At 41.2% G+C, this 26,515-nt stretch overlaps 1 protein-coding gene across 3 annotated transcripts in view; it reads right to left on the bottom strand.

Annotated features, from left to right (window-relative positions):
- Nucleotides 1-26,515, bottom strand: part of GRM7 (glutamate metabotropic receptor 7) — an 885,418-nt gene that overhangs the window by 16,106 nt on the left and 842,797 nt on the right. Inside the window, exon 11 of one of the 3 annotated variants that reach the window (XM_034658682.1) lies at nt 21,220-21,269. The exons of the other annotated variants lie outside the window; for them this stretch is intronic. The gene's annotated coding sequence lies outside the window, so the exon portion shown is untranslated. Of the gene's footprint in view, nt 1-21,219; nt 21,270-26,515 lie in introns of those variants that run through there. 3 annotated transcript variants of the gene reach the window in all.

Raw genomic sequence — 26,515 nt, 5'->3', positions numbered from 1 at the left:
GACTGGTATCCAAGATCTACAAAGAACTTCTCAAACTCAATACACGAGAAACAAATAAACAAATCATAAAATGGGCAGAAGATATGAACAGACACTTTTCCAATGAAGACATACAAATGGCTAACAGAACACATGAAAAAATGTTCAAAATCATTAGCCATCAGGGAAATTAAAATCAAAACCACACTAAGATACCACCTTACACCAGTTAGAATGGCAAAAATCAACAAGGCAAGAAACAACAATTGTTGGAGAGGATGTGGGGAAAGGGGATCCCTCTTACATTGTTGGTGGGAATGAAAATTGGTACAGACACTCTGGAAAACAGTGTGGAGGTCCCTTAAAAAGTTAAAAATTGAGCTACCCTATGATCCAGCAATTGCACTACTGGAGCCAAGATGCCCTTCAACAGATGACTGGATTAAGAAGAAGTGGTCCATATATACAATGGAATATTACTCAGCCATCAAAAAGAATGATTTCTCAACATTTGCAGCAACCTGGATGGGACTGGAGGAGATAATGCTAAGTGAAATAAGTCAAGCAGAGAAAGACAATTATCATATGGTTTCACTCATTTGTGGAACATAAGAAGTAGGAAGATCGGTAGGAGAAGAAAGGGAAGAAGAAAGGGGGGGTAAACCGAAGGGGGATTATCATATGGTTTCACTCATTTGTGGAACATAAGAAGTAGGAAGATCGGTAGGAGAAGAAAGGGAAGAAGAAAGGGGGGGTAAACCGAAGGGGGAATGAACCATGAGAGACTGTGGACTCTGGGAAACAAAGTGAGGGCTGCAGAGAGGAGGGGGGTGGGGGAATGGGATAGGATGGTGATGGGTAGTAAGGAGGGCACGTATTGTATGGTGCACTGGGTGTTATATGCAACTAATGAATCATCAAACTTTACATCAGAAACCAGGGATGTACTGTATGGTGACTAACATAATATAAAAAAAAATAAAAATAAAACTATGGAAAAAATTTAAAAAAAATACTTCAAGCAAGCCCTGCAAGACAGATACCAATATTAGCCCTACTTTAACAAAGGATATCTGAGGATTAGACAGATTAACAAACACATCCAAGGTCATATCAGATATCCCTCCCTTCTTCCAAGTAGGGGTTTTGATAAAGCAAGAAAAGAATAAGAGAGGTGGAGCTAATGCCAAGGGCCATAGGTATTTCTTATCCAACAAACATTTTCCAGGTGTCTACTATGTACCAGGCAGGGCCAGACAGTCAATATCAGTAAGTATCAGTATCAGTAAGTCAGGACAACAGCTCTGTTTTATCTCTAGCACCTGTCCTGCCTTGGTTTCTTCCCCAGAATTCCATTCCTTAATCCCCATGAATGTCCAATTGTTGTAGGAGGCATTGAATCCTGTGAAGAGCTTAGGAAGTCTCAGTGTCTGAACTGGCAGCATGGATGCTTAGGTTCCAGGAGGATGAGAAGCACTCCTCTAGACAGTGATATGCTCTGAAGACAAATCTGGCAGGTGATATTCCTTTGGTCATAATCACCTTCCTTCTCCCCACAGGAACCAGGGCGGGATAGATACTTTGAGAAAGAAATGCAGTGTTTGTAGAGAATTGGAGGGTAGATCTGAAGTGGACAATGTGATCCCAGTCCACTCTAAATTCAGGAAAAGTCTGTGGCTTGAAGCAAAAAAAAAAAAATGTTAACAAATGTCCAGACTTTGCCTTCCCTAAAAAGAGAGAAAGGTAGTATCACCTAAGTCATTGATGTGGGAGGCGATGTGAATTTGTGGTTAAGGAGAGGTCTCTCATGTCACACTTCAGGGATTTAAATCCCAGCTTTGCTCTATAAATGGGTATTTTGCGATATACCTCTAAGCCTCAACTTCCTTGCCTTTCAGTTGTTGCAAAATCAGGATGGTGATAGTAGGAATGTTGGGAGGATCACACGTGATGGTGTATGTGATGTGCATCCAGTGCAGGACACCTAAGAAGACACTGTTACCATCACCGTCCCCCCTCACCGCCCCCCACCCTGCCATCACCTCCATCTCTTTCACTGCCTGACCAGCATTATTATCATCATTGAAAACTAGTCATCTCTACAAGACAGTGGAATTCAGAAGAATGGTCATATCTAAAATTAGCTGGTGCCCCGTTTCACAGGATGAACACGTTTCATAGGATGTGATTTAAATACAAAATGCATATGAGACTCGGAACTGCCAGTTTTGCTGTTATGTATTAGAGGGTGTTCAACTCTGAACTCCATCGTCAGTGCAATCTGTTAGGCCCTTGGGGAGGAGCACGCCCAGTCTATGTATAGTGTGTAAGGAGACTATATTCTTGCAAAGAAAACTTAGATGAATAATTAAAAGGTAGATTTTTGTATCACTTCAGAACATAAGAGTGGTCTCTAGAAATAGAATTTGGCTAAACAAATACTTTAGTCAGTGGAGTTTGGCTAAAGAAATAATTTTGGCTAAAGAAATATTTAAATATTTTAAATTTATTCAATTAAGAAAATTCTGAATATCAGGGCTGTCTTGAAAATCTGGGTTAGTGTGTTGCTACAGAGAATAGCACTCTTTTGTTCTGATGAATACTTCCAAACAATTACTATTCTCTAAGATAGTTGCGGTCGCCAGGGATATGTCATCTCAAACTGCCATAATGCTCACACTATTCCATCCATCACAACTGCCTGCCTCATTGGAAGGGTGTAGAACAGTCAGTAAAGACTTACCAAGTTCCTAACATGAGCCGTCTTCCATTCCAGGTTCTAGGGGTGTGACAGGTGCACAAACATATAAGGTATAACTCTAGCCCTCAAAGAACTTCCAACCTGGCAGAAAACCTACACTATTCATGCATACACCAAAGTTGTCAACTGTAGCAAAATTGTCACCAAAGACTGCTGCTCTAAAGTCAGTCACTTGCCATTTGTCAGTTTTACATGACCTTCTCCCCAGGGAGTTGTTTTCTGGAACAGATGTCAGTGCCACCCTCCCAAGTAGGAAGTCCGGACTCTTGGCTTGGCCAACGGTCCTTGCTTAGGTATCCTCCCTAGGTCTTCTGTGTGGGTAGACATCTGGCTTTTTTCATCTCCATTTCCAGTCCTACTCTTGGTATGCTATTAGTAAGCTGCTTCAATTTCCAATTCCTTGGTGTCTAAGTTAATCATTTTCTCTCTTTGTTGGCTACCTTTCATTATGCCATCTTCTCAGTTCTGAGCTTTTCTGGAGGTTTGGGATAATTGTTCTCTACTCTTTTTAGTGCTGCCGTGTTCCAAGGCCTTCTTGTTGGTTACCTTCCACCCCCTTATGATGTTATGAAGGTGCTTTTGTCTATTGTAAGAAAAATGTACAGAGAAGGGAAGTAGAGAATGAGCATGTCTCAAGTGCTGTTAGAAACTGCAAAGTAAGGGAATAATTTGAAATGCTGATTAAAGAGAATTTGCTTAATAATGGTAATGGTTGACATTTATAGTGTGCTTCTGATGCCCAGAAACGGCACCAAGCATTATAGACAGATCATTTCACCAGTGGTAGGAGGAGGTGCTTTCATTCTCCCCATTTTGCAGATGGGAAAAGAGAGGCACAGAGAGGTTAAGTCTAACTCCCAAGACTACTGAGCTAATGGAGCCAGGTCACCCAATCCGAGAACTTATGTTGGACCCACTATGAATCTTTTCTTTAAATAAAAAACTTTGCTCTTGCTCATCTTCTTTATCTTAGAAAATGGAATTATTTCGAATCAGGAGAGTGGAGAAAGTGAACGAGGAGGGTTGACAACATGTAAGTTCACTGTGCTGGCATGTTCTAGCACACCAGGGTGCCACACTGAGGACTAATAAATGTAGCAGTGGATTGTGAAAAGCTGAGAGCAGATTTCCATCCATAGTAAGAATCCTGGGTAGAATTTGCTGTCGTGGATACTCTTTTTTTTCCTTCTTGCTTCTGAAAAAGCTCATACCTGGAAATAGAATCTCACTTCTATCTAGCGTTGAAGGCCCTCCCCTCCTGTTGCTGAGGGGCCATTATACCTGATGAGCTACAGGTTGCTAACAGGTGTCCAGGAACAAAGATGCATCCATTTTCATTGGGACAAAAATAGGATTTATCTTGGGCCCTTGTACTTGAATTGAGCTTTGAATTTAACTTGCTATGAGTTCTGCATTTGAATATATCCATTGCTCTCTAAAGACCAAAACAGGTGATAGGTTGAAACATATATTGTAAGAAAACCCTATGGCTGAATGCCTGACTCGTCTTGTTCTCTGAGGGAGAAAAAATGCACCAGTAGTTTCCAGACCTTCTGTAACTGCTTGTGTAATTTTCTAGTCAACGTGATTTTGCCTTTTCAAAACTACAGTCAAGCAAGAGGGCTGTGCTTTGCCTCTGTCTACTGGGAAAGAAATTAGTTTGGTTTTGATTTTTTTTAAGATCAAAGTCTTAGAGTATTTTCTATCCATTTTTTGGATGATTTCAAAATAAAAATTCAAATTGACCCATCTATAATTCATCCATTTTTACATGCGGGAGAAGAAATCAGGTCACCTAATCACCACTTTGAAGAGGAATGGAAAAGAATGATCCATTTTTAGTAAATTAAGACAATCCCAGGAAGATGTCCAGCATTCTAGACTTCCACGCTTGCAAGTCTGCAGTTAGTGCCAATGGTCAGGAAAATGAACCCAAGGCCATTTCAGAACTCCCACATGACAAGAGAAGATGAAATAGTGCTCAGCATACTTCACCAAGTAAATAGAGTAGAGTGCTATAGTTTTGAAAATACGGATTTCATCTGTAAGGATGAAACAAAGAGAGGTTATCAGGTAACCCCACGTCAACCAGAAAATTCAATAAACCTTGAGCACCCGATTTCCCTTGCTCACTACTTAATCAGTGCTACTAGAATCAGTTTGAGTGAATCCACTTACTTTTCACTCAGCTGTTTTGATATCCTGTAAATACAGCCCAAATATCAATTTCTGTAACAGAGCCAACCATAAAAATGAAATCAATCAGCAGCATCATTCAATCTGCAGGATTAGGATGTCCATATGAACTATATTATATATTCAAGTTGGACTGGGGCCATTAATGTCATTCCATTCCTGTGTCCTTTGTGGCACTCTGTGAGCAAACTCAGGCAATGCCTGCTCTGTCCATGCCGTATATTCCCTTTTTCATAAAAGCCTACAGATGTTTTCCACTTCTTAATATATGCCCTAGGCTTTGAGATGTTGACATGTAAAGGACTAAGCATTGGTATCACTTTTGCTGGAAATGGAATTGGATAATGGTCAATTTACAGACCCTAATCTGTATTCTGAAAACTATTATTTTCTCTGTAGGCAAAAGAAATGAAAATGAGGGCAATAAATGTATCCCAGCCCTTGGGTAGTTACGCAATGAGTGTGGGGAATTGCTGGCCAAAGGAGCAGTCATTTTAGATTGTATCCTAAGAAGGAGACAGCTTGTGTGCCAGGAGCGGGATGCAAATGTACATGGATATGCCCATCTCATGTGTCTCCGAATTAGGAAAACACAACCCACAGTGTGTTAGAAAGCTCCATATTGGCCAAAGCTCCAGACCTTTGAACTAGACATGGGTTTTCTCAGATCCTCTTGCATAGAGGCATGTGATGCGTTCCTTGGAAGGGGAGAGCCTGGTGGTGCAAGAGAGGATACTATCAGGGGTCAGAGGAGAGCAAGGCCACTATGGAAGGGAACTAGGAAAAGACTGCTGAGTTCCTATAATCTCTTTGCAGGAGGAGTGGAAATGAGCAAAGGAGGACAGGAGACACACTTGCACACAATATAGTAGGAGATGAAGGAATAAGAGAGAAACAAATGATTTTTTAAAAAAGAGAAAGGCTGAATTTGTGACCTTTAAGTTCTATCTTACTTCTCTGTGTATATGCGGATTCTGTATGAGTAGAGTATGAGTGAGTCTCTGGAGCCAGACTGTGGGAGTCTGAATCCCTGTTCTGCCACTTAATGTGTGACCTTGGGCAGGCTGATTAAATTCTCTGTGCTTCAGTTTACTTAACTCTTCAATAAGAATGATGACAGAACCTACTCACTGAATGGTTCCAAGGATTATGTCAGTAAAGTACTTACTAAACATTGAATATGCACTTGCCATGATGTCATCAGGCCTGCTGAGTATTCCATTGCTCCCTTCTGTCTCTTCTATCGCTTTCTCTTTGTCAGAGAAACAGTTGCAGACATAGTATAGAAATACACTTTTTTCATTATAAGAGATGAGCCATCCATTCAATAGGAATTGTGTGATGAATTCCTTTATAGGTATTTTGGAGTCATAAGGGATTCCAGAACCCAGGTCTGCTTATTAAGGGACTGGACCTTTTAGTTATAGGATGCCCTTCTTGTATTCCCAACCTTTGGCATGTGTGGTGTTTCATTTTATAGATTATGCCACAATGTGGTATTGGCTGTTCTGCCTTGGACAGCTGAAGAGTGCCTCTTAAGCATCCTCCCTACAGAAACAGGTGCTCTGAGGGCTGTGTGTTGTTAGAGCACTACTTGGATTTCATTCAGATTCAACAGGAAACATGTATTGAGCATCCAGCTGTTGAGTTTGATACTCTGTAAGTATATCCCTAGGCTCTTGTCCACCCCATCTCAATGTCCCCCACCTCCCAACAAAGACTTGTACTATTTTTCTACATTGCCCAGAATCACAGACCCAAGAAGTAGAGTTTCCAGAGCTTATCAGAAAGATCATCATGCTCTGGGAATGTGGCAGTTCATATTATCCTCTTCCCAAGAGCCCAGAACCATCTTCCTCTGTCTTTGGCTTCTCTTAATCTTCCTTCATGTCATCCAGAAAAAATTGCACCAAGGGCTGCTGCCGAGGGAGGACAAGAGATCCAGTTCTACCATAGGTATTAGAAGAAATACCTCATTCTCTTGTGTTTCCCTCACTTCTAGCTTTGGCAAAAGAAATATCCCACGTGTTTTTTTTTAATAATATTTTTTTATTATGTTAGTCACCATACAGTACATCCCTGGTTTTTGATGTACAGTTCGATGATTCATTATTTGCGTATAACACCCAGTGCACTATGCCACATGCTTTTATATCAGCTCTAACATATGGGTTGGTGATAAAGATCCAGCTAAGAGTAAATAATTCTGTTTTCCTGTGTTTTGGTAAATTATACAAACCCTATTTCCCTTAGAGACCTTGCAGGGAGCCCAGATGACCGTCATCATGCCTCCATCTCTCTCACTAGCCATCACCTCATTTTAATTCTGAGACAAAGACAATATTCTCGTTGCTCTAAGAGATTTTATGGTCTGGCAGTGATCTTTCATCATTCCTATTTAATTATGGTCAACTAGGTCATTATCCCTACAGAGCAAATAATATTTTCTTGTTACAGTCCCCAAAGTTGAAGAGCACACAATACCATCTCTGAATACAAGTAGTACTGACATTGAATACGTGGTATATCAGGCTCTGAGACCCTTAAGATGCCTCCTTAGAAATGGATATTGATCATATTTGATGTGCTGTAATCACTCAACAGATAGAGCCACTTAGCTACTCTAGTAAATTACATAATGGCTCTCCTTGAGACTCTTATACCTAAGGAACTATTTACTGCCACACAGGGCAATTGGGTCATAAGTAACACAGCTGAGGCACTTTATTTATATTCAAAATTCCTTAGACACTCCCCAAAAAATTCCAAAGGAAGGGTATGTGATATCTTGCTAATCCCCTTACACAGAAATTTGTTGTAATGCTCTGTTCCTTTTAGTGTGCAAGAGACTTTTTTTTTTTAAAGAAACAATCTTCCTATAAACATGTTTATATTTACTATTTTTTTCAAAAAAAAAATTTTATTTCAGTAAGTAAAATACAGGATCAAAACTTGAGGATGGACAACCAAACTAACAAATGAAAGCATATCCAGTGCTTAGAGGCACAGTCAGGAATAGATGGATCGGGTGAGTTATGATCAATGATAAAGACGTGCCTCCACTAGCTGTCTGGGTTTAAATACTGAATGGTACAGTCCTTAGGAAGTTCAAAATACTGCATTTGGGGAGAGGCAACATTTGACATCCATTTACTTACCATAAACCAGTTGTGATTAAAGCAAGTTCGCTCCTTCCCCAGTGGAGTGGAGCAAGGGACCAGCATGTTGGAAATCAGACTGCCTTTAATTCTTAGTTTATCTGTGTTTGTAGTGGTGTTCATTTAAAGTTCTACAGCAGAATATCAGCCTGAACAATGGAAAAAAGTGTCCAATCTCAATGGAATGGATGTGAAGCACTTTTACCCTTGAGTAGCCAGTTCAAACTTGACTTAGATATTGGCAGCTAGGGTTGCAAAATTGCCATTGGCCCTTCAGTGAGAATCCCTTTAAACCCACAGAGGCAGAAGGTAAGAGAAATGGGCTATTTCTCTCTGAAATCGATGGGCATGTTTGTTGTCCTGGGAGAGCCTTGAATGCCATGCTTTTGGCAAGGAGAAGCTTAGGTTCAGCCACTGTTTGGCTGGGAAGAGAAGCCAGCCACCAGCTGGGTAGCTGTTGATTTGTCCCTGGCCTGGGAACAAGACTGGTGTAGCATTTCCACCTGCAAATCTTCATAGGTGGGAACAAAGCCATGCTTCAGTTCAGATGCCCTTCATCAGCACTGCCACCAGTGAGCAATGTTAGCTGTGGCTTGTGCCAGTGTCTCTTTGGATTTAGGAATAGATGGGCTGAGGTATAGCCTCTCAAGATCCAACTAGTTCTTCAGTAGAGGAGTTTCACAGAGGGAATTACGTGTTGGTGGCCCTTGGCTGGTACAACCAGGCTGCTGAGTAGATATATGCACACATGAATCAGCATTAGGCAGGCAGGAGCCAGACAGGTGCCAAAGAGCACTCTTCAGACTATGATGTGCCTATGAATCACCTGGAGATCTTGTTTTAATGTAGATTCTGAGTCAGTTAACCTGGGATGGAGCCTAAGTTGATGCATTTCTAACAAGCCCCAGGTGATGCTGCTGTTGCTGGCTCACACACCAGACACTGAGTAGCGCAAGGCATTGGGGGCGTTTCTAGAAATTTACATCCCTGTCCTGTTCTGTTTATCACTCCTGGGCTTGTTGGCACACACAATTAAAAGGAGTGCTGGCACTTTTTACGAGATTATTCAAGTTATAAAAGTTGAGATAACTGAAATAGACCTGGGTTGGATTTCATTCTCTAGTTTGAGATACTGAAATGGTTATCTCAGTTTTCTCTTTTTGCTACATATATTTAAAGATGGCCTGTGCAAACATCTTCTTGCCAAGTCTGGTTTGTTTAATGAAGCATTCAAAATAATTCCAAGCTTTCTGGATGACACAGATCAGTCGTGTGTTTTGTTTTGCATTCTGGCTTCATTCACTAAATAAGGTTGGCAACACATGCTCGTGGAAATGGAATTCAGAAACAGAGACGTGCATGCTTAGTTGAGATTGGTTTCCCTGCCTTCCAATACTGCATCACAGAACTGACAACAGAGGCCCCCTCTGTCTAATTCCAGCGGAAAAAAATAGAGACATTGGGAATGGTTTTAAAGATGCCCTTCCATTTGTCCAGATAGGATTCTTTACCAAGTTCGCAGTTCGCTTCCCAGGAACCTGGCGTTGGATCAGGCTGGTGAAAGGCTAACTCACACCACTGCCGGGGAAACAGCATGGGACATACTCTGTGTTGACAGCTTTCTTTATTTAACAGTTTTAATAATCAGTATCCTTTAACATGCATTATTCTAAGAACTTGGCAATAATGCTACATGATTCTCTAAGCCAGGTATTATTTTTCCTATTATACATATGAGGAAATAATAAGACAACTTACTCAAAGTCATCGTTGTAATCAGAAATAGAATTGGAACTCACACTTTTTAAAATTCTAATATTATTATTGTTATTGTTATTATTTAGAAATCACACTTTTAAATGCTCCAGAGTTTTGAACTCTTAATCCTGTAATCATTTGGGGTTCCATAGGGGACATGTTAGGGTTAAATTGTGTCCCCCACCAAAAGATATATTGAAATCTTAACTCCCAATACCTGTGAATGTGACTTTATGGAAATATGGTCTTGGTGAGGGAGGGACAAAGAAAGAAGAATGAGGGAAAGAGGGAGAGAGATGGAGAGGGGAACTGTGTTATCCTAACAAAATAGACCTTTATGCAGAGTTCAGTAGGGTAACCTACTTGGGGCACCAGCATAACGTATCCAATAAATAAATAAATAAATAAATGCAATCTAAGTCTAAATACTGCATAAGTACTATTTCAGGTAATACACACACACGTACACACACGTACACACACAGAATAATGTGTAAGAAAATATCTTTCATTGTTTTCATATTATAGATATAAAAATTAAGGTCTAGAGAGGTTAACTTACCCAAAGCCACCCAGATCGTAAAAGGTGGAGCCCAGAGTCCCATCTGTCTGGTGCTTCCACCTGCTGTCCCTAGGATGATGGCCCAAGAAGGCCTGCACTACTTGGGGAAACTGAGGCTTTCCCGGAGAGCCCGTAAACTGGAGGCGTCGGAGCTATGGATACAGTGTAGTGTCCTGGGGCTTGGTCATATGTCAGCATACAGAAATGCTCATTTCAAGAAAGTGACTGTCAAAGGCTTGAAATGCCCTCATGCACCTGTTCAGTTGTTTAGTTATGTAGCTTAATAAGTAGGTGCAGAAAGAGCAGGAAGTACATAGACTATTTTTGTTCTCACTGTTTTAATAAAATATTTAAAAATTTGAGAATGACATCAGTTTATGCTTTTCACAGTCATAGCCATTCAGATGGCATTGAACTTTGAAAAGCAATGAGATTTCATACTCTCCTGTGAGGGTGATGATGGCCTCAGATATGTGACACACAGGTGAGGTGTCAATAGAACCAGGGAGGGAGGCGTTGTGCATTTAGTGTTTGGGCAGAATGTTTCCCGAATGCCTTCTGTGTCTTTGAGGCACCTTATTTTTGAGAAATCTTATTCTTAATGGAGAGGCAGAGGTAGTTCAGGTCATATCATATGGCTGGTGATACCCTTAGAGACACACGCTCTGTTCCTACCTGCAGCTCTGACCTTATTCCCTTCCACTCCTCTGCTTAGGTATTATACTACTGTTCTTGCCATTCTGGTGCAGGCCAAATTTACATCTACCTCAGGGCCTTTGCACTGCTATATGCTCACTGTACCATTTCTGTCTTGAATGTCTTCCCTGAGATCTTAGCATGGCTTATGACTTCTCATCATTCGGTCCCATCTCATTGTCACCTCCTCAGGGATATTTTACCTAAAATAGCAACCCTCTATCTCTCTATACCACCATGATGATTTTCTGTAAACATAATCTTGTTTTGCCTTTCTTTTCACTGAAACGTAAGCTCTGCATGGGTAAGGATCTATCCTGGATACCGCTGTGCTTGATGCTTAGGAATCATTCACCAAGATGGGTTGTGTGAGTGAATGAAACTGCGCAACTACATAAAAGTGTGAGAGGGCCGGGGCGCCTGGGTAGCGCAGTCGTTAAGGCGACTGCCTTCGGCTCAGGGCGTGATCCCGGCGTTCCGGGATANTTGTTTTGCCTTTCTTTTCACTGAAACGTAAGCTCTGCATGGGTAAGGATCTATCCTGGATACCGCTGTGCTTGATGCTTAGGAATCATTCACCAAGATGGGTTGTGTGAGTGAATGAAACTGCGCAACTACATAAAAGTGTGAGAGGGTCCCATACAGGGCCATGAGGTATACAGGCAGGGCATTGCAGTCGTGGAGAAATTCTCAGGAAGGGTAAGGATCAGTAGAGTATTGGAGCCAAGGTAAGGTGGATGTTGAGATAAGGGAAGAGGGGAAAGGTTTTTGGCAGAGATAGCAGGACATTCGAGGGACTAAATGTTCAGCATGAATGTGGGGTAGATTATGACATTGGGGGTCAGGAGAGATGAGACTAGGGCAAGATCTTTCAGGGGCTTTGTCCCCCATGCTGATGAGTCTGGACAAATAGATCCTACACAGTGTGGCAGAAGCCAAGACAAATGAAGGCAAGAGCTGAGCATGTCCTGATAATGTGTTCCTAATCTAGGCAGGACCAATGCCCCAGCTTCCCCCACTTTGTCATTACGCAGGTGGATACCGTCTGGCCTGGAATATTTAGTTAAGCCTTGGACTTATCCTGTGGGGCTGGGGCTCTGGTTGGCTTCCGATTTACTCCTTGTGGCACCTTCTGGCAAGGTCCCAGGAATATGAGTGACAAGGCAAAACAAGGCACCCTGAAATTACCTATAATGAAAATGACTGGTAATCTCCAGCGATTACTCTGTGTGTGAGTGACAGGGTTGCACTTTATGCAAAACCTTTTGCAGCAGCAAGAATGGGTCCTGTGGGGCTTTCAAGTTGGAGAGTTGTGTTTTTGTTTTTGTTTTTTTTTTCCAAATTAAAATAGCTTCAAAACTTCAGCATCATATATTCTTTTACCCAGATAATGAGGCTGATTATGAATATTTAATACACTTTATGAGGAGATAACTGAACCTCTTTCAAAACTGTAAACCCAAGTTAGAATGAATGCAATGTATAATTAGAATGAAGGTAGTATAATTCTTATACTACAATGGAGTGGGTTACAAATTGGATTCCAGGGGTCCCATCCCAGGGCTTGTCTGAATTCTTAGAACATCTACAGGTCACAGGGACAAAGGGAACTTGGGTCAAGTGGAGTCGGAGGAACAGCCAATGTGCCTCCTAAGGCTGGAATACAGAGAATGAAAGTAGGACCCAGGATAGTCTGATGGCCCATCTGCGTTGACACATTTATTATCCTCTGTGGATGCTGGCTCCCTGTCATGGAGAAAAGGGGTTCAGAAGTCATGGGGAGATGCCCTTAAGTTAACCTAACTTCCTCCAGACCAATGCAAGGAATTGGAGAAACACTGACCTCTTTGTTGAAAGTAGTTTTCAAACTTGTTTGGAATTCTACCTTAAATGAATACTGCTTGGGAAGCCAGAATAGATGCCAGATGGTGGAGAGTTGCTCTGCTTGAGCCCGCATGGCCACTCTCACCCCCCTACCCTCTGGGCCACTTCCTGGTGTCCCTGTGCCATTTTTAGAACACAGTTTGTAAACTGGATACACATACATATGTATGTTTTTCAAATTAGATATAATTTTTATATATTTATGTATAGTATTTATATTTTATATTAATATATAATTATATGTACTTTTTATGAGAAAATAAGTCCAACCTAACTCACACCTAACTCAAACTAACTCATCCCTGGCCTCAGGTAATTTTTTCGATCCATACCAGGTTGCTGAGTGAGCTGAGAGATATATCCAACCACAGGCTGTCAGGCATCATGCTATGGAAAAGGAATGGTTTCTAGCCTCCATTACTGACATCAGATTCACCATCCCAATCATGCCTGTCCCTCTTCCAGGCAAATGCCTTTGCTCCTATGACTGAACATTTAGGCTAGGTCTCCATGCTCTAAAAGTACCTGTTCCTGTATAAACATAAGTGTACCGTACTTAGTTCCTTCCCTCCATCTTACCTAACAGACTGTGTACTTCTACCTTGCTAATGCCTCATCAGCCTTTGAGATGCAAATTGCTGTCACCTCCCCCAGGAAGCCTTCCCTGACTTCTCCAGGCAGAATTAGGTCTCTTCTCTGCCCCTATAGCTCTCTTTGTTTTCCACACAGCCATTCTACCACCTTTTTCACTTTTTGACATATTTGCTTACTATCTGTAGTATTTGTTCGCTGCTTTCTTCACATTAATCTTAAATCAATTCACTTAAAAAAAAAGAAACTAGGCCTCATTTTAGATAACAATATACATGAAAGCATTGAAAACCAAAGAAATCAAAAATCTCTGGAACAAAAACTAGATATGTGTTGTTAGGATTGAAGGTAAAAAGTAAAAATAAAATAGATTTGGTGAGGGAAATAAAATGACAGAAGAGCCTTGTTAATGTCCTGTAAAATCCTATAGTTATGTGAAATTAGCCAAGACAAGTGCTCCATGAGATTCCCAATTTTATACATCCTCCAAACTTCCATTTTCTGAATTTGGAAGTCAATAACAAGCTTGCTTTACAGGGCGTGGAAAATCAGGAAAATTAAAACCCTTATAGCGATCGTGTTCTACTGCAGTGCTACAAAGATCAGATTCTGCAAAGAATAAAGTTAAATGGCAAGAGGGCCAAACCAGGAACACACAGCACAGGAGCCCACTGTCAGAAGCCACTTTAAATGGCTCTATCTTGGAGAGAGAACCCATGGGGAATAGAAGAGATAAAGGGAACTCAGAATTTCTGCGACAGAGACAGCAAATGTCATATTAGTTCCTGGGATTGCTTTGGAGGCATCTGGCCTAAATGATTTTGGAAATTTCTGGTGACCATAATGGCTCTACCATCTGCTGGTATCTTGTAAGTAATATTTTCATCTTCCTTTAAAATAGATGGCTTCAATTAAAAAAAAATAGATGGCATATCAGTGATGCTGCCAACGTAACATGCTGCTAACTTAACATCGTGCTCTCGATTACCATACCATCATCGTTCACACATTATGTCAAGTGTCACCTCTGTGGAAACTGCTCGATTTTATTGAATGGCAATGTATATGCAGTAGTTGTGCCAGAGAAGAAACTGGCCTGCCTCTCCATTTCCTTGTGGGTTTTCCTCAAATATACGAGGGGAAGATATTAGGATTTGGTCCATTAACTGACTCAGCCAGAAATGACTCAACCAAGAGACTCAGAATTTGGAGAAAGAATAAAATGTTGAAATGGGGGCAAACTTCCCTTTTGGGCAATATCAAAAAATGCATTTTCCCCTAAGTTGACCACAGGAGAGTAGAATTGCGAGGGCAATAAGGAAGAACAGATAGAGAAATCCTTAGAAAAAGCTTTCTATCTAACAGATACAAAGCTAATTCTGGGCAAGGTGGAATTTGACCTTGGTTCATTTAATTTGCTGCTTCCAAAAAAAAAAATCACATATTTCTACAAGCCCATACTGCAACACAATATTGACATTAATTCCATTTCTACTGCTCACGGCATAAGTCATCAATTTTTTTATGTCATCGGCATATTATGCTGTAAAGAATTTAACCTTGTCCAAAAAGAAGTGTGGCCTTTTGCTCCTAGGATATAATTTTTTTTGCCTTGGTGCCTCGAGCAAGTCAGATAGTAACAGTGTGATTTAGAGTGGGGGCTTTGGATCATGCATGCCTGGTTGACCTGGGAGTGAGTTCAGTTGCATGCACAGTTAGTCAATCAATTTTGCAAATATAATGGAGTCCCAGTAAATTTCTGAACCCTGAGACTTGGGTGATCTTCTTTGGTTGACCATACTCTGTGTATTTTCACATACGAATGCCAGAAAAGTAATGCGTCTTGACTCCATGGGGAAAGGACATTGAAAGCTCCAGGTCTGGGTCCTTCTCTTGGACTCTGTCTTATGTACGTCTTCTCTTGGCTGAATTTAATCTGTACGCTTTTCCTTTGATAAACTTTCAGTATAACAGCTTTCAGTGAGTCTTCTAGCAAAGTATCAAATCCAAGGGTGGTTTTGGGAACCCTTTAGGCTTAAAGTTGGTGTCATAACTGGGACAATTTTGAGGACTGCTCCCTTTTAACTTTCTAGCTGACCTAAACTCATCACACATATCAACTACTTTTGACTTCCTGCATAGGGTTATGAATATAATATATATGGACACAGGGATCTCTTCATAAAGCTCTCAAAATTAATTGGCTTCGTGCATTGGAGAAATTGTCCTTTACTTCAAAGCACAAACAAATGATCAAGAATAAAATCAACTGAATTTGAGTAAAACAGCTCTGTAAAGATGAACCGACCTACTTTGTTTTCCACATCTGGGGACACAGAAGTCAGTGAGTATGTAGGCAAGAACAGCAGTCCAAGTCCCTGGAATTTTCTTAAGGGTGGAGAACCAACTCATCACCAGATCTTGTTACTTTTACCTCTGACATATTTATCCCTTCCAATTCTCTCTGCCTCTACTGCCCACTATGTAGTCAAAGTCAACATTATCACCTCAACTCATAAATATCTCCAAACTAATTCTGAATGTTTACATACAGTCATTCCTCTACACAGGTGCTGGAGTGATTTCTTCTAAAAATGTAAATCAGATCATGTTGTTCCTTATTTTCTCACCTCCCTTGCTTACAACTCTTCAATGGTTTCTTGCTGCTTTTAGAACAAGGGTAAACTGTCTCATTTGTTCTACAAATATCTGTGGAACTTGACACTTATTTTCTAGGCGCTCTCGAACCATACTTTCCCTGGTTCTCTTGCCTCTGATCACGCTGGCCTTTGCTCCGCCTTTCCTGTTTTCCACGATCTGTAACAGGGCCTTTGTACATGCCTTTGCTTAGGTGGTTTGCCTACCACTTTTTGTTTGTTAATGTCCACACGCCCTCCAACAAACCTTTCTTAAGAAGGCTTCTCTAGGTCTCCATAGGTAAGTTTCATAGCTCCCTGTTCTTCTTGTTCAGAGTGTTTTCACAGTTGCAGTTTCATTTCTGTTAGCCACTATTTTATAATCTGTGTCTCTAGTACACTGAGTTCTTTGAATTTAGGGGGATCCGTGGTACTGCACTTTTCCCAAGAGTCCCTGATCATTGTGGTGTAGGTGAGCTTCAGACTGGACTCTGTTCAGAAAACACATGTCGGGCAGGATGCTGGCAGCTGTCCCTTTGGGTCTTATTATTGGTTGGAATGAGTGACTGCAGAACAAAGAAAGCCGCTCACGATCATCATTCACATCCAGGAGGTGCTTGTGGATGTTTCTCCCTAGTGGATTTGTCCTGAGCCACTCTCCGGAAAAGTGCCCTTGATGTCCAAAATATGGCATCGGTATGATAGTTGGCCAGCTTGTTGCCATCTTGGGCTCCAGGAATGCAGAGTGTTGTACTGATCCCTTTAGAACTTGGGGCAGCTATTTAAAGCTTGGGACAATCATGTCAATCATGTCTCATCACCAAAAGCATTGTCTGGGGGTCTAGGGCTCCCTTGAAATTTCCTTAAACAGAGAAGGGACTGGTGACTTGTCTGTTTCTGTAGGTGAAGGGCACAATGAATGAAATCTAGTCCTTGCCATTCTTCCATGGTGTGTGGGCAATGAGGTTCTCTCCTATCTGGATATAAGGTTGGGCAATGAGGTTCTCTCCTATCTGGATATAAGGTTTAGTATAGTGTGTGCCACTGCCAGGATGGGCAAAGGGCTTCATGAGCTTAAGAAGACTTCACTCATGTTCTCAGAAAGCCAGGCAATTGAGGAGAGCAGGGCAAGATGGCTGTGTGGGCCTCCTGGCAGGTCCACATCCAACTGGTGACCCCATATATTTGCATGCACATAAATAGTGGATACTTTCATCCATTTGTGACTGTGATACCCTTTTGGTGGCAACCTGTCTAGCTGCATAGCTGCATGATAACAGCTCTAATAGTGTGTGTGAAACATCAGACTAAAGCATCATCATTATGTAAAACACTTGAGAGAAAAAGCTTGCACTGGATTAAAAATCCATTCACATTATCAGTAGATATTTTAACACTACTTTTTTTTCAATAAAGGAGAAGCTACTGGACTCTTGAAATATAAATCCAAATGCTACACATTTTTGAATTGTTGTAAAAATGCTGTCAAACTTTGTATCACCTACTTACACAAAGTTTTTCATTTATGTTCTCTATCAAGAATTTGAAGAGATCATCATCAAGCAGTCTTGACCAGAGATTGTACCCATTTCATTTATACAAGGGGATAGGAAATACCTATTCATGGAAGTAAGTCCAAGTTATTATGANTGTACCCATTTCATTTATACAAGGGGATAGGAAATACCTATTCATGGAAAAAAGTGAAAATACTAGGTTTTAAAGTTAGGTATAAATTCAGTCTCTTCCATAAAACTTTTAGTTATTTGGTAATATCCTTGTATATAACATGCAATTTTTTTTCCAACAAGTCTTACATAGATTCCCCCCACCCCAAATCCTCTCCAGTTTACCAAGTATGCCTTACCAGTATTATCATTTTTTACACGTGCCAGGACTTGAAAAAACACTGTTCTAATAGATCGATGGAATGCATAAACAGTCTATTAATAGTCTTGCTGTTTAGTATGTTGATCAATAGGACCCAGCAGGGATGATGAAGGGGCTAGATATTGGCTGTGGGGAACAAGTATTTATTTTAGAAATAAGAGAATGTAATACGACAGTTCAGTTTTCTTAACAATAGATTATTGATTACCATTTCTGAAAATGAATTCTCTATAGGGCCTCAAGACAAAGAACCTGGTATAAATTTAGTACGAAACTGCATGACCTTGGCCAACTATGAAACTTCTCTAAGCCTCAGTTTGTGCAGGGGTCAAATGCAGATTATAGGATCCATCCCAAGGATCACTGTCACACATAAACGAATCAACCTTAAATATCCTCAGAATATGTACTAGTGAGCATCTGAAGATGGAAAGGATTGGGCACTGTGGTAGTAAGTTTCTATCACTAGAGGTATTCGAGTGTATTACACATGATCACATTTTTTTAAATAGCATAGTGACAGTTAGACCTTTAATTAAATGACATTAAGTTTCCTTCCATTGCTGAGATTCCCAGACTGGAAGTAGCAGAACCAACTCTAGAATTAACGCTACAGCCCAAGTTGTAGGCCATCCAACAGAGAAGTCTCGACATGAGATCTTTCAGGGGCCCCTCATAAGGATGTCTTGGGTAAGAACATTGACAAAGGTCCCTTATCCTTCTCAGGAAAGAACTTCCAGTAGCATGCATCAGACTCACCTAGAGGGCTTGTTAAAGTGTACATTGATAGATCCCAATCCCAGAGTTTCTGATTCAACCATCAGGGGTAGGGATGGGGGTGCAAGAATCTGCATTTTTAATAAATTCTCAAGTGATACTGATCCTGCTAGTTCTGGGACCAAAGTTGAGAATCTCTGCAGTAGATCAAGGCTTCTCAGCCATAGCTGCCATTAGACTCACCTGGGGAGATATTTGGACCATAGCTGCCTAGATCCCATCCTGATATAACTCCACAGAGTGCTGTGTGGTGAGGCCCAGGCACAGGCCGTGGGTTAAAGGCACTCCAGGTAACTCCAATGGGCAGTCAGCTCCAAGAAGCACAGAGTCAGAATGTCTTTCAGTCGGTGAGCACAGGGAGCCTTTCACTAGACTTCAGTGTTGGATTAGTGTTTGTACTGTTTTTGTTACTACTTTCTCTTTTGAAATTTTTTTTTGAAATGTCATAGTGACATTTGAAAAACAAGTGTTTTGTACTCTGAGGCTGTTCTAACCATAAGTCACACCCCTTCCTCCTAATTATTCAGGAGCCAACTCACTGTTAGCAATTAGATGAAAATCTGCAGTCTGTAATTAAATCAGTATATATGACAGTGCAAACGGGGCCTGAATATTTTACTATTTATCTTTTTATTACTTGAGGTGCTTTTAACCATTGTACTTGCAAGCATAATCTAAAATGATTCACAAGTGAGATGATGACTCATATTTTTATGTTTTCCCCTCAGAGAGACTGAAACACCTTCACATAGCAATAGTCAATTGAAACATGCCAGGTTTTCACATTCACTAACTATACAGTGACTGTGTGAGTTTAGCTTAAAATGCATGCTTCTGGTTGACTCACATCTTTTATAGGGGTTAGGTTTTAAAGTTGGCAAGCCGGTAAAAGTTGGGCATGGTCAAAGTTTTTCTGCCTAGTCCCTTGAATCTATGTTACCCAGAGTGTGGTCCAAAGGCCGTCAGCATGGGCATCACCCAGGAGCTTGTTAGAAACACAGAATCTAAGCAACCTTTAGAGTCCACACCAGCATTTTAACAAGATTCTTGGATGATCACATGGACATTAAAATTTGAGAAGCACTGCCTTAAATTATTCATTAATCGCTAAGGTCTGGGACTGCAGAAGCTGAAAAGTCCAGAATTACTTATTTGGATTCTCTCTGCATTTTCGCTGAGGCTTCAGTTTTCCCTAGGAGGGGATGCTGGCCTCTAGACTGAACAAGAAAAGCAAGGAGAGCAATTTTTCTTTCCTTCTCTTCCTTCTCTCCTTCTACCTTTTTCTTCTATAGAATCCATGCAGTTGAATTAATGTTACTTGAAAATACATGTATTGCAACGTTTTGTATTTTATGTGTTAGCTCAAAATTAGACTGCCTACCTAGCATGCACCAGGAACCACACTAGCTACTGAAGCTATTACAGCAAGGAGGAAAAAACCAGCTCCCATCTTAACAGACCTTAGTGTCTGAAGCTGTCCACTTAGACATATGATTAGCAGATCTCATTACATGAATAATACATGAATATGTTCAACTCAGTGTTTGGTTTCCAAAAATTTTAGTCAAGAACCTCTCCTGTTGGGAGTTCCTATTAACTGACCATCCACTCTTGAGGCTGGGAGGGCATTTTCTGAGTAAGGCACCTACCACCAGTTTAATTAGATTCCTCCTACAACTCGTACAAAGGCCAGAAGGGATGGCTTGACATAAAGAGGACCCCATGTCTGAGCTTTCAGACCCAGGCCTCCATAGCCAAGGAGAATCAATGGCTCTGAGAACAAAGCATTTTCTGGGAAAAGCTGGGCAGCATGGTAACAAAGGTCCGTCCCATCTGTCGCTCTGCTGGAGCATCTCAGTATTGCAGTCCTGAGCACATCTTGGGCTGCTGTCAGCACCAACCCCACACCCTCTATCAGAGGTCCCCAAACAGTCTAAACAATTTCATGCTTCTGCTCCCTGGAGGAAAGAGAGGAAAATGCTTCGTTTTCTCTGCCCTCTTGGGAATTTAGCAATTGCACTTTCTGGCTGCTTGCCTTCTGTTGTTAACATCTTTCTTGGAGAAGAATGCTTTTTTCACTTCTGAAGGGAAGGAAGTAGTCACCTATGAGATGAGGGCTGATCACCTAATCCTGTGATCTGAATTTCTTCCTGACATCTTAAAGCTACTTACATTCATGCCAGATGTTTGCTGTCCTTAAAATGCCACAAGGCATTGCTCAGTGTTCTCTTTTCCCAGCAATGGCTGGCAGATGTTTGGGGTTTGATGTCTTTACATGCCTTTCATCAGTACAGAAACCTTACTTCTTGTTCGCTGTTCTTCCCATACAATGGCTGCTCTGTATTGATTTATCGTGTTAAATGAGAAATTGCAACTTGCTTCTGAATAAAAGGAACAAAGCACATATTACAGGATATTTACGTCTAAATCTATTTACTATTTATGAAGAATCTAAAAGCTTAGCAATCTCCTTCAAATACTAATGGTAAAGCTTGAAAATACTACAGTTATATAGACAATGGAATATTACTCAGCTATCAGAAAGAAGGAGTTCTCAACATTTGCTGCAACATGGACGGCACTGGAGGAGATAATGCTAAGTGAATCAAGCAGAGAAAGACAATTATCATATGATTTCTCTCATCTATGGAACATAAGAACTAGGAAGATCGTCAGGGGAAGAAAGGGATAAAGAAAGGGGGGGTAATCAGAAGGGGGAATGAAGCATGAGAGACTATGGACTCTGAGAAACGAACTGAGGGCTTCAGAGGGGAGGAGGGTGGGGGAATGGGATAGACTGCTGATGGGTAGTAAGGAGGGCACTTATTTCATGGTGCACTGGGTGTTAGACGCAACTAATGAATCATCGAACTTTACATCAGAAACCAGGGATTTACTGTATGGTGACTAACATAATATAATAAAAAAAATTAAAAGAAAAACTACAGCTGTTTAAAAATTCACATCATTAGTTGAATGCCAGATCTAGTCTTGAACATTCTCTTTGAGTACCTCTTTTAAAACAAAGCTGAAGAAGACAACACTATTATGTCTTTTTCCCGCTATAATCCAAGCTGAGGGCCTGATGTTATTCCCAGGAGAACTGCTGACATTGAGAGGCTGGGGTACCAGTTTCCAGCCTCCCAGCCCTCCCAGCCAGCATCGAGACCACGGTGACATGAGCTGTGGGGTCAGCTTCCTGCCTTGAGCTGAGGGAGATTCACACAGTGGCTGAGACGTGCTCTTGCTGAAGCCAGGTCATTCCCCCATGTGTATGCAAAAAGAGTCTCCAGGAGGTTCCAAGATAGGTCTGATCTCGCCAAAGTCCTAAATGATTGTCTTAATTTCTGGATGTGGATTACTGAATGTTGGCCATAGATCAGACCACAGCCTGGGACCTTAGCTTGTGTCATCTTACCCAACCTCAAAAGGGCCTGATTAATGAGGGCACTCAAATCCCCCTGTTGCCAGACAGGGTGGGAAGATGCTTTTGTCCAAGTAACACTATGTCCAATTCTGAAGTCCTTGACTCTGACCCTAAGGCTGGCTTTTTCTGTTAGAGATGCATTGTTTGCCTCCTCTGGGATTAGAAAACTTCTCACAGGCAATCAAGTTATTCCTCTTAAAAGAAATCCATCTTCGAAACTATGACGTTTGTTAGAAGCTTGGAGCTGCACTGGATTCAAGATGGCTATGGCAGTCTTGTAAAGAAAGCTCGGAAACTATCCCTTTCTAATCCTTCCCAGTGACATAACACACTGAGAGTCAAAACAGGAATAGAAATGAAAGCTGATGTTTGAAGAATAGATGAAATTGTACAGTCAGGCCAGTGTTCATTCACCGCCTGAAGCACAATTCTGAATTAGATCATTTGAAAACCATCTTTTGTTTTATAACATGTTTATTGTAGAATACTTACAAAGTACATAGATCGTTCTTCCTGCTAAAAAAGAGCTGCTCTGAACACATACCCATTGGTTTGAAATTTTGCCCATATAGAGACTTGCAGGGAGAATACTTCCATTTTTTCCATCGTTGCCATGTGTCCAGTAAATCTTGTTGTAGAAATGGCCTCTCTGAAGTTGAAATAACTATGTTCACACTTAACACAATAACATGGAATCTGACATTGGAGCTTCTTAAGAAGACTGGCTGGTCACTTTTTTCCCCAGATCCACAAGTTTTCTTGCTTGAAATAAAACTGAGTTTCGAGCTTTCAGGTCAGGGATTGGCTGCATTCCAGGGACCACCAGGAGAAATGGTTGCCTCAACTTTTGGATTGTTCTTATAGATTATCCTTTGATATCTTTAACCTCAAGATTTTTGAACATACAGTTAGTTCATAAAGTCATCATAAAGTCAGAGAAAACCTTCTGTTGCTAAGCTGAGACGTCAGAGTGTATATTCCGTAGCTCACAGAAGCTGCTGTTGCAATGCTTCTGCAAGTTATCTCTTCTGCTGCTCCTCGGTTTAAGAACCCCAAATGGCACCTTTCTCCCTAAGGGTACATTCCCACATCCTTCAGAATAGACTTTGAGGATAGACACAGTTCTAATATATTTTTCTGCCTTGCTTCATTTTCGCACATCATATGCTTGTCCAGTGGTTTCCAACGGGGCGAATTTGCCCTCAGAGAACATTTGGCGATGTCTAGAGACATTTCTGATAGATGTGCACAACTGTAGGCTGGAACTACCGGCATCTCGTGGGTAGAGGTCCGGGACACTGCCGAACACTCTACAAAGCACAGGACGGCCCCTGCAACAGAGATTTATTCGGCTCCAAATGTCACTAGTGCCTTAGTTGAGAACCTCGTGGTCTAACCACGCTGGAGAATGGCTCTTCCTCAATGTACCTATCACTGGAAGGCACTACAGTGGGCAGAAACAGGACCTCTGAGCCCGGATGACTGAGCATATATGCAGGTTCCTCTACCTGTCAGCTGTGTGCCTTTGGGGAAGTTCCTTGAAATCCCTGTGCCTCACTTTCCTCATCTGTAATATGGGCTTAATGATGCATATACCATAAGGTTATTATGATTAAATGAGTTAATACATGTTGAATACTTGAAATAAGTAGTGGCTTGCACATGGGAGGTACTCAATATCTGCTACCCAGCACTGTCACTAACATTGTTGCCACCATTTCAAGTACTTGGACTTCACCTAGGATCCCTCTGTGTGGAACACCCTCTCCCATGTTGATTCATTATTTAAGGCACAGTTAGAACGTCCCCTTGCCATCCGCGAGAGCAAATGGCTACTCTCAGTCCTCAGCACATACTTCTAGTAATGCATCCACGAATCACATCTGACGAGGTGTTGTTCTTCCTTCTCCTTTGGGTTGTGACCTCCTGGAGAGGCTGCCGGTGGTTCTATCTCAGCGTTACATGTCCAGTCCCTAACAATGGTAAATACTCCATAAATCACGTTGGCTGGTTTGGGGTCAGGCTCTGTTGACAAGAAGACTAGTAGACAAAAGAAACAGTAAACATATCTTTCTTTTCAGACTTGGTTTAACCTCTTTAGTAAGCTTTGCAAGCTTATAAAAAAAGAATCCCAGGTTTAAATGGGGCCTAGGCATTGTCTTTATAACCCACTCAGCAGAAGCTGAACGAAGTATAAGATAGAATCCTCTTCCTTCCCATCAGACACAGCACACGCCTCTCCAGTCAGCCTCCTGGCCTTGGGGAGATATACGGCTTACGTTATTATCTGGTATTAATAATTCATTACTTCTATAGCCGTCTATCTGTCTACCTTTACTTCTCATTCTGGCTCGAGCTGTTCACCTTTCTATAGATAAGGTGACAAATGGCTATTCATTGCTGATATCATCTACAGGTAGAAGGAAAAAGAGGTTTTTGTTGTTGTTTTGTTTTGTTTTCCAGACCATGCTATAAATTTAAATCTTCTATAATGAGGGATTTTTGGCCCCTCTGCCCCCAGCTTAAAAATGCACTTGTTAGTCTAAAGATATTTCAGCTCTTTAAAGACACATGGGTGTGTGCAAAATGGGGTCATAATGGCCTCTAAAGCTACCTTGTCACGCATAGCGAGGATGAGGCTCTTAACCCCCAGGAGCTGTAGGCTGTACATCTGTCATGAGGGCGATACCCCCTACCTCAGTGTGATGCCCAGAGGACGAAACGAGACGCTGTATGTGCAAGGACACAGCAAAATAAAACTATAACATGTTATATAAGTGGTAGTTGATGGTCACAGTTAATTAATGATGATGCAATTTTTTAAAATTCTATGGATTTTTCTTTTTATCTTTTTCTGCGCTTCTGGAACATTGACTCATTATACTGTTATGCAGACAATATTGAGCAATCAATATAATCAATTACATTTTTTTCCATTAGGCAATAAATAACTTGTCTGGAAAGTTCAAAATCAGAGGCAGTTTTTATCCTTCCTCTCCCTTATGCAGCCATTTTCCCTCCTGTGTTCCGGAATGAGCATCCGAGAAGCCGGGAGAGGCCTGTAGAGAAGCTGTGGTATTCTAAATGGGTTGATGGAGCCGCTCTGGGATTCCGTATATTACATGGGCTCCTGTTCCTAGCTTTCTGAGATAGTTTTGCAGTAAAAGTTCTCTAGAATATACATTGATAGAGACTTCTTTAGATGATGCATGACATCACTAACTGTTCCTCATTCACATAAAACTTCTACTTGTTGAAAATGATAGACATCTTTTGTTTTTTGTTTGTATTTTTTCCTTACTCTCAAACTATTACAAAGCACCTGCCAGACACTGTTTCCAAGGACTAACCGATGCATAGGACAAATCAAGTATCAATGCGTGGGACAAATCAATCCTAGGCCATGTCAATCTGACTCTGATGGGAAAGAGCAATCATTTTTCTGCCTACACCAGAATTGCAAAGTTGGGTAATCACAAGGGAAAGGTGTCTGGAAGTGTGCTGTTTGGGTGAAGGCCTGTGCTCACATCCTTGGATATTTAAGTTGACTTTTCTGCTGTGGAGCAACATTGGTGTGGCAAATGAATATGTACGTTGCTTGCATTTGGGTGGTGATTAAGAAAATCATCCTCTCTGTTAACTAGAGTTCTACTGTAAAACGTGATGACTGCAGGGTTGCCACCTTCCTCGATTTTCAAGAATTATGTTCAGCCAGAGAATCGATAAATGCAGAACATTATAAAAGAATGGGGAACCTTCCCACCTGAGAGAAAACCCTTAATGGAAATTGTGTTGTTGATCTTCACAGTATTTATTGTATATTCCACAGTGTCGGGCACTTTTTTCTAGATGCTACATAAGAGAGAGATTCCAGTGCTTTCAGAGAGAGCCTTGAGACTATTTCCACAACCAATGGAGAGTGCTAAGAACAAATGATACCAGTTCTATAAAGGATGTTCCTATCCTCCTTTTTACTTTCTCTAGGCTGTGTACGGCCCAGGGCCCTATCCAGCAGGACTGTTTGTTAGTGATGACGGCAGTGTTCTGTGTATTTGCTGTCCAGTATGGTAGTCATTAGCGAGGTATGCCCACTGAGCACTTGGAAGGCAGCTGGTGCAACTGAAGAACGCAATAATTTTATTTAATTCTAATTAGTATAAATAGTTCTGTGTGGCTAGTGGCTACCATATGAACCAAGCA

The sequence above is a fragment of the Ailuropoda melanoleuca genome, chromosome 4 (assembly GCF_002007445.2).
Source record: "Ailuropoda melanoleuca isolate Jingjing chromosome 4, ASM200744v2, whole genome shotgun sequence".
NCBI lineage: Eukaryota > Metazoa > Chordata > Mammalia > Carnivora > Ursidae > Ailuropoda > Ailuropoda melanoleuca.
Note: the sequence above shows the minus strand (reverse complement) of the source record. Positions and strands in the feature narration are given on the sequence as shown.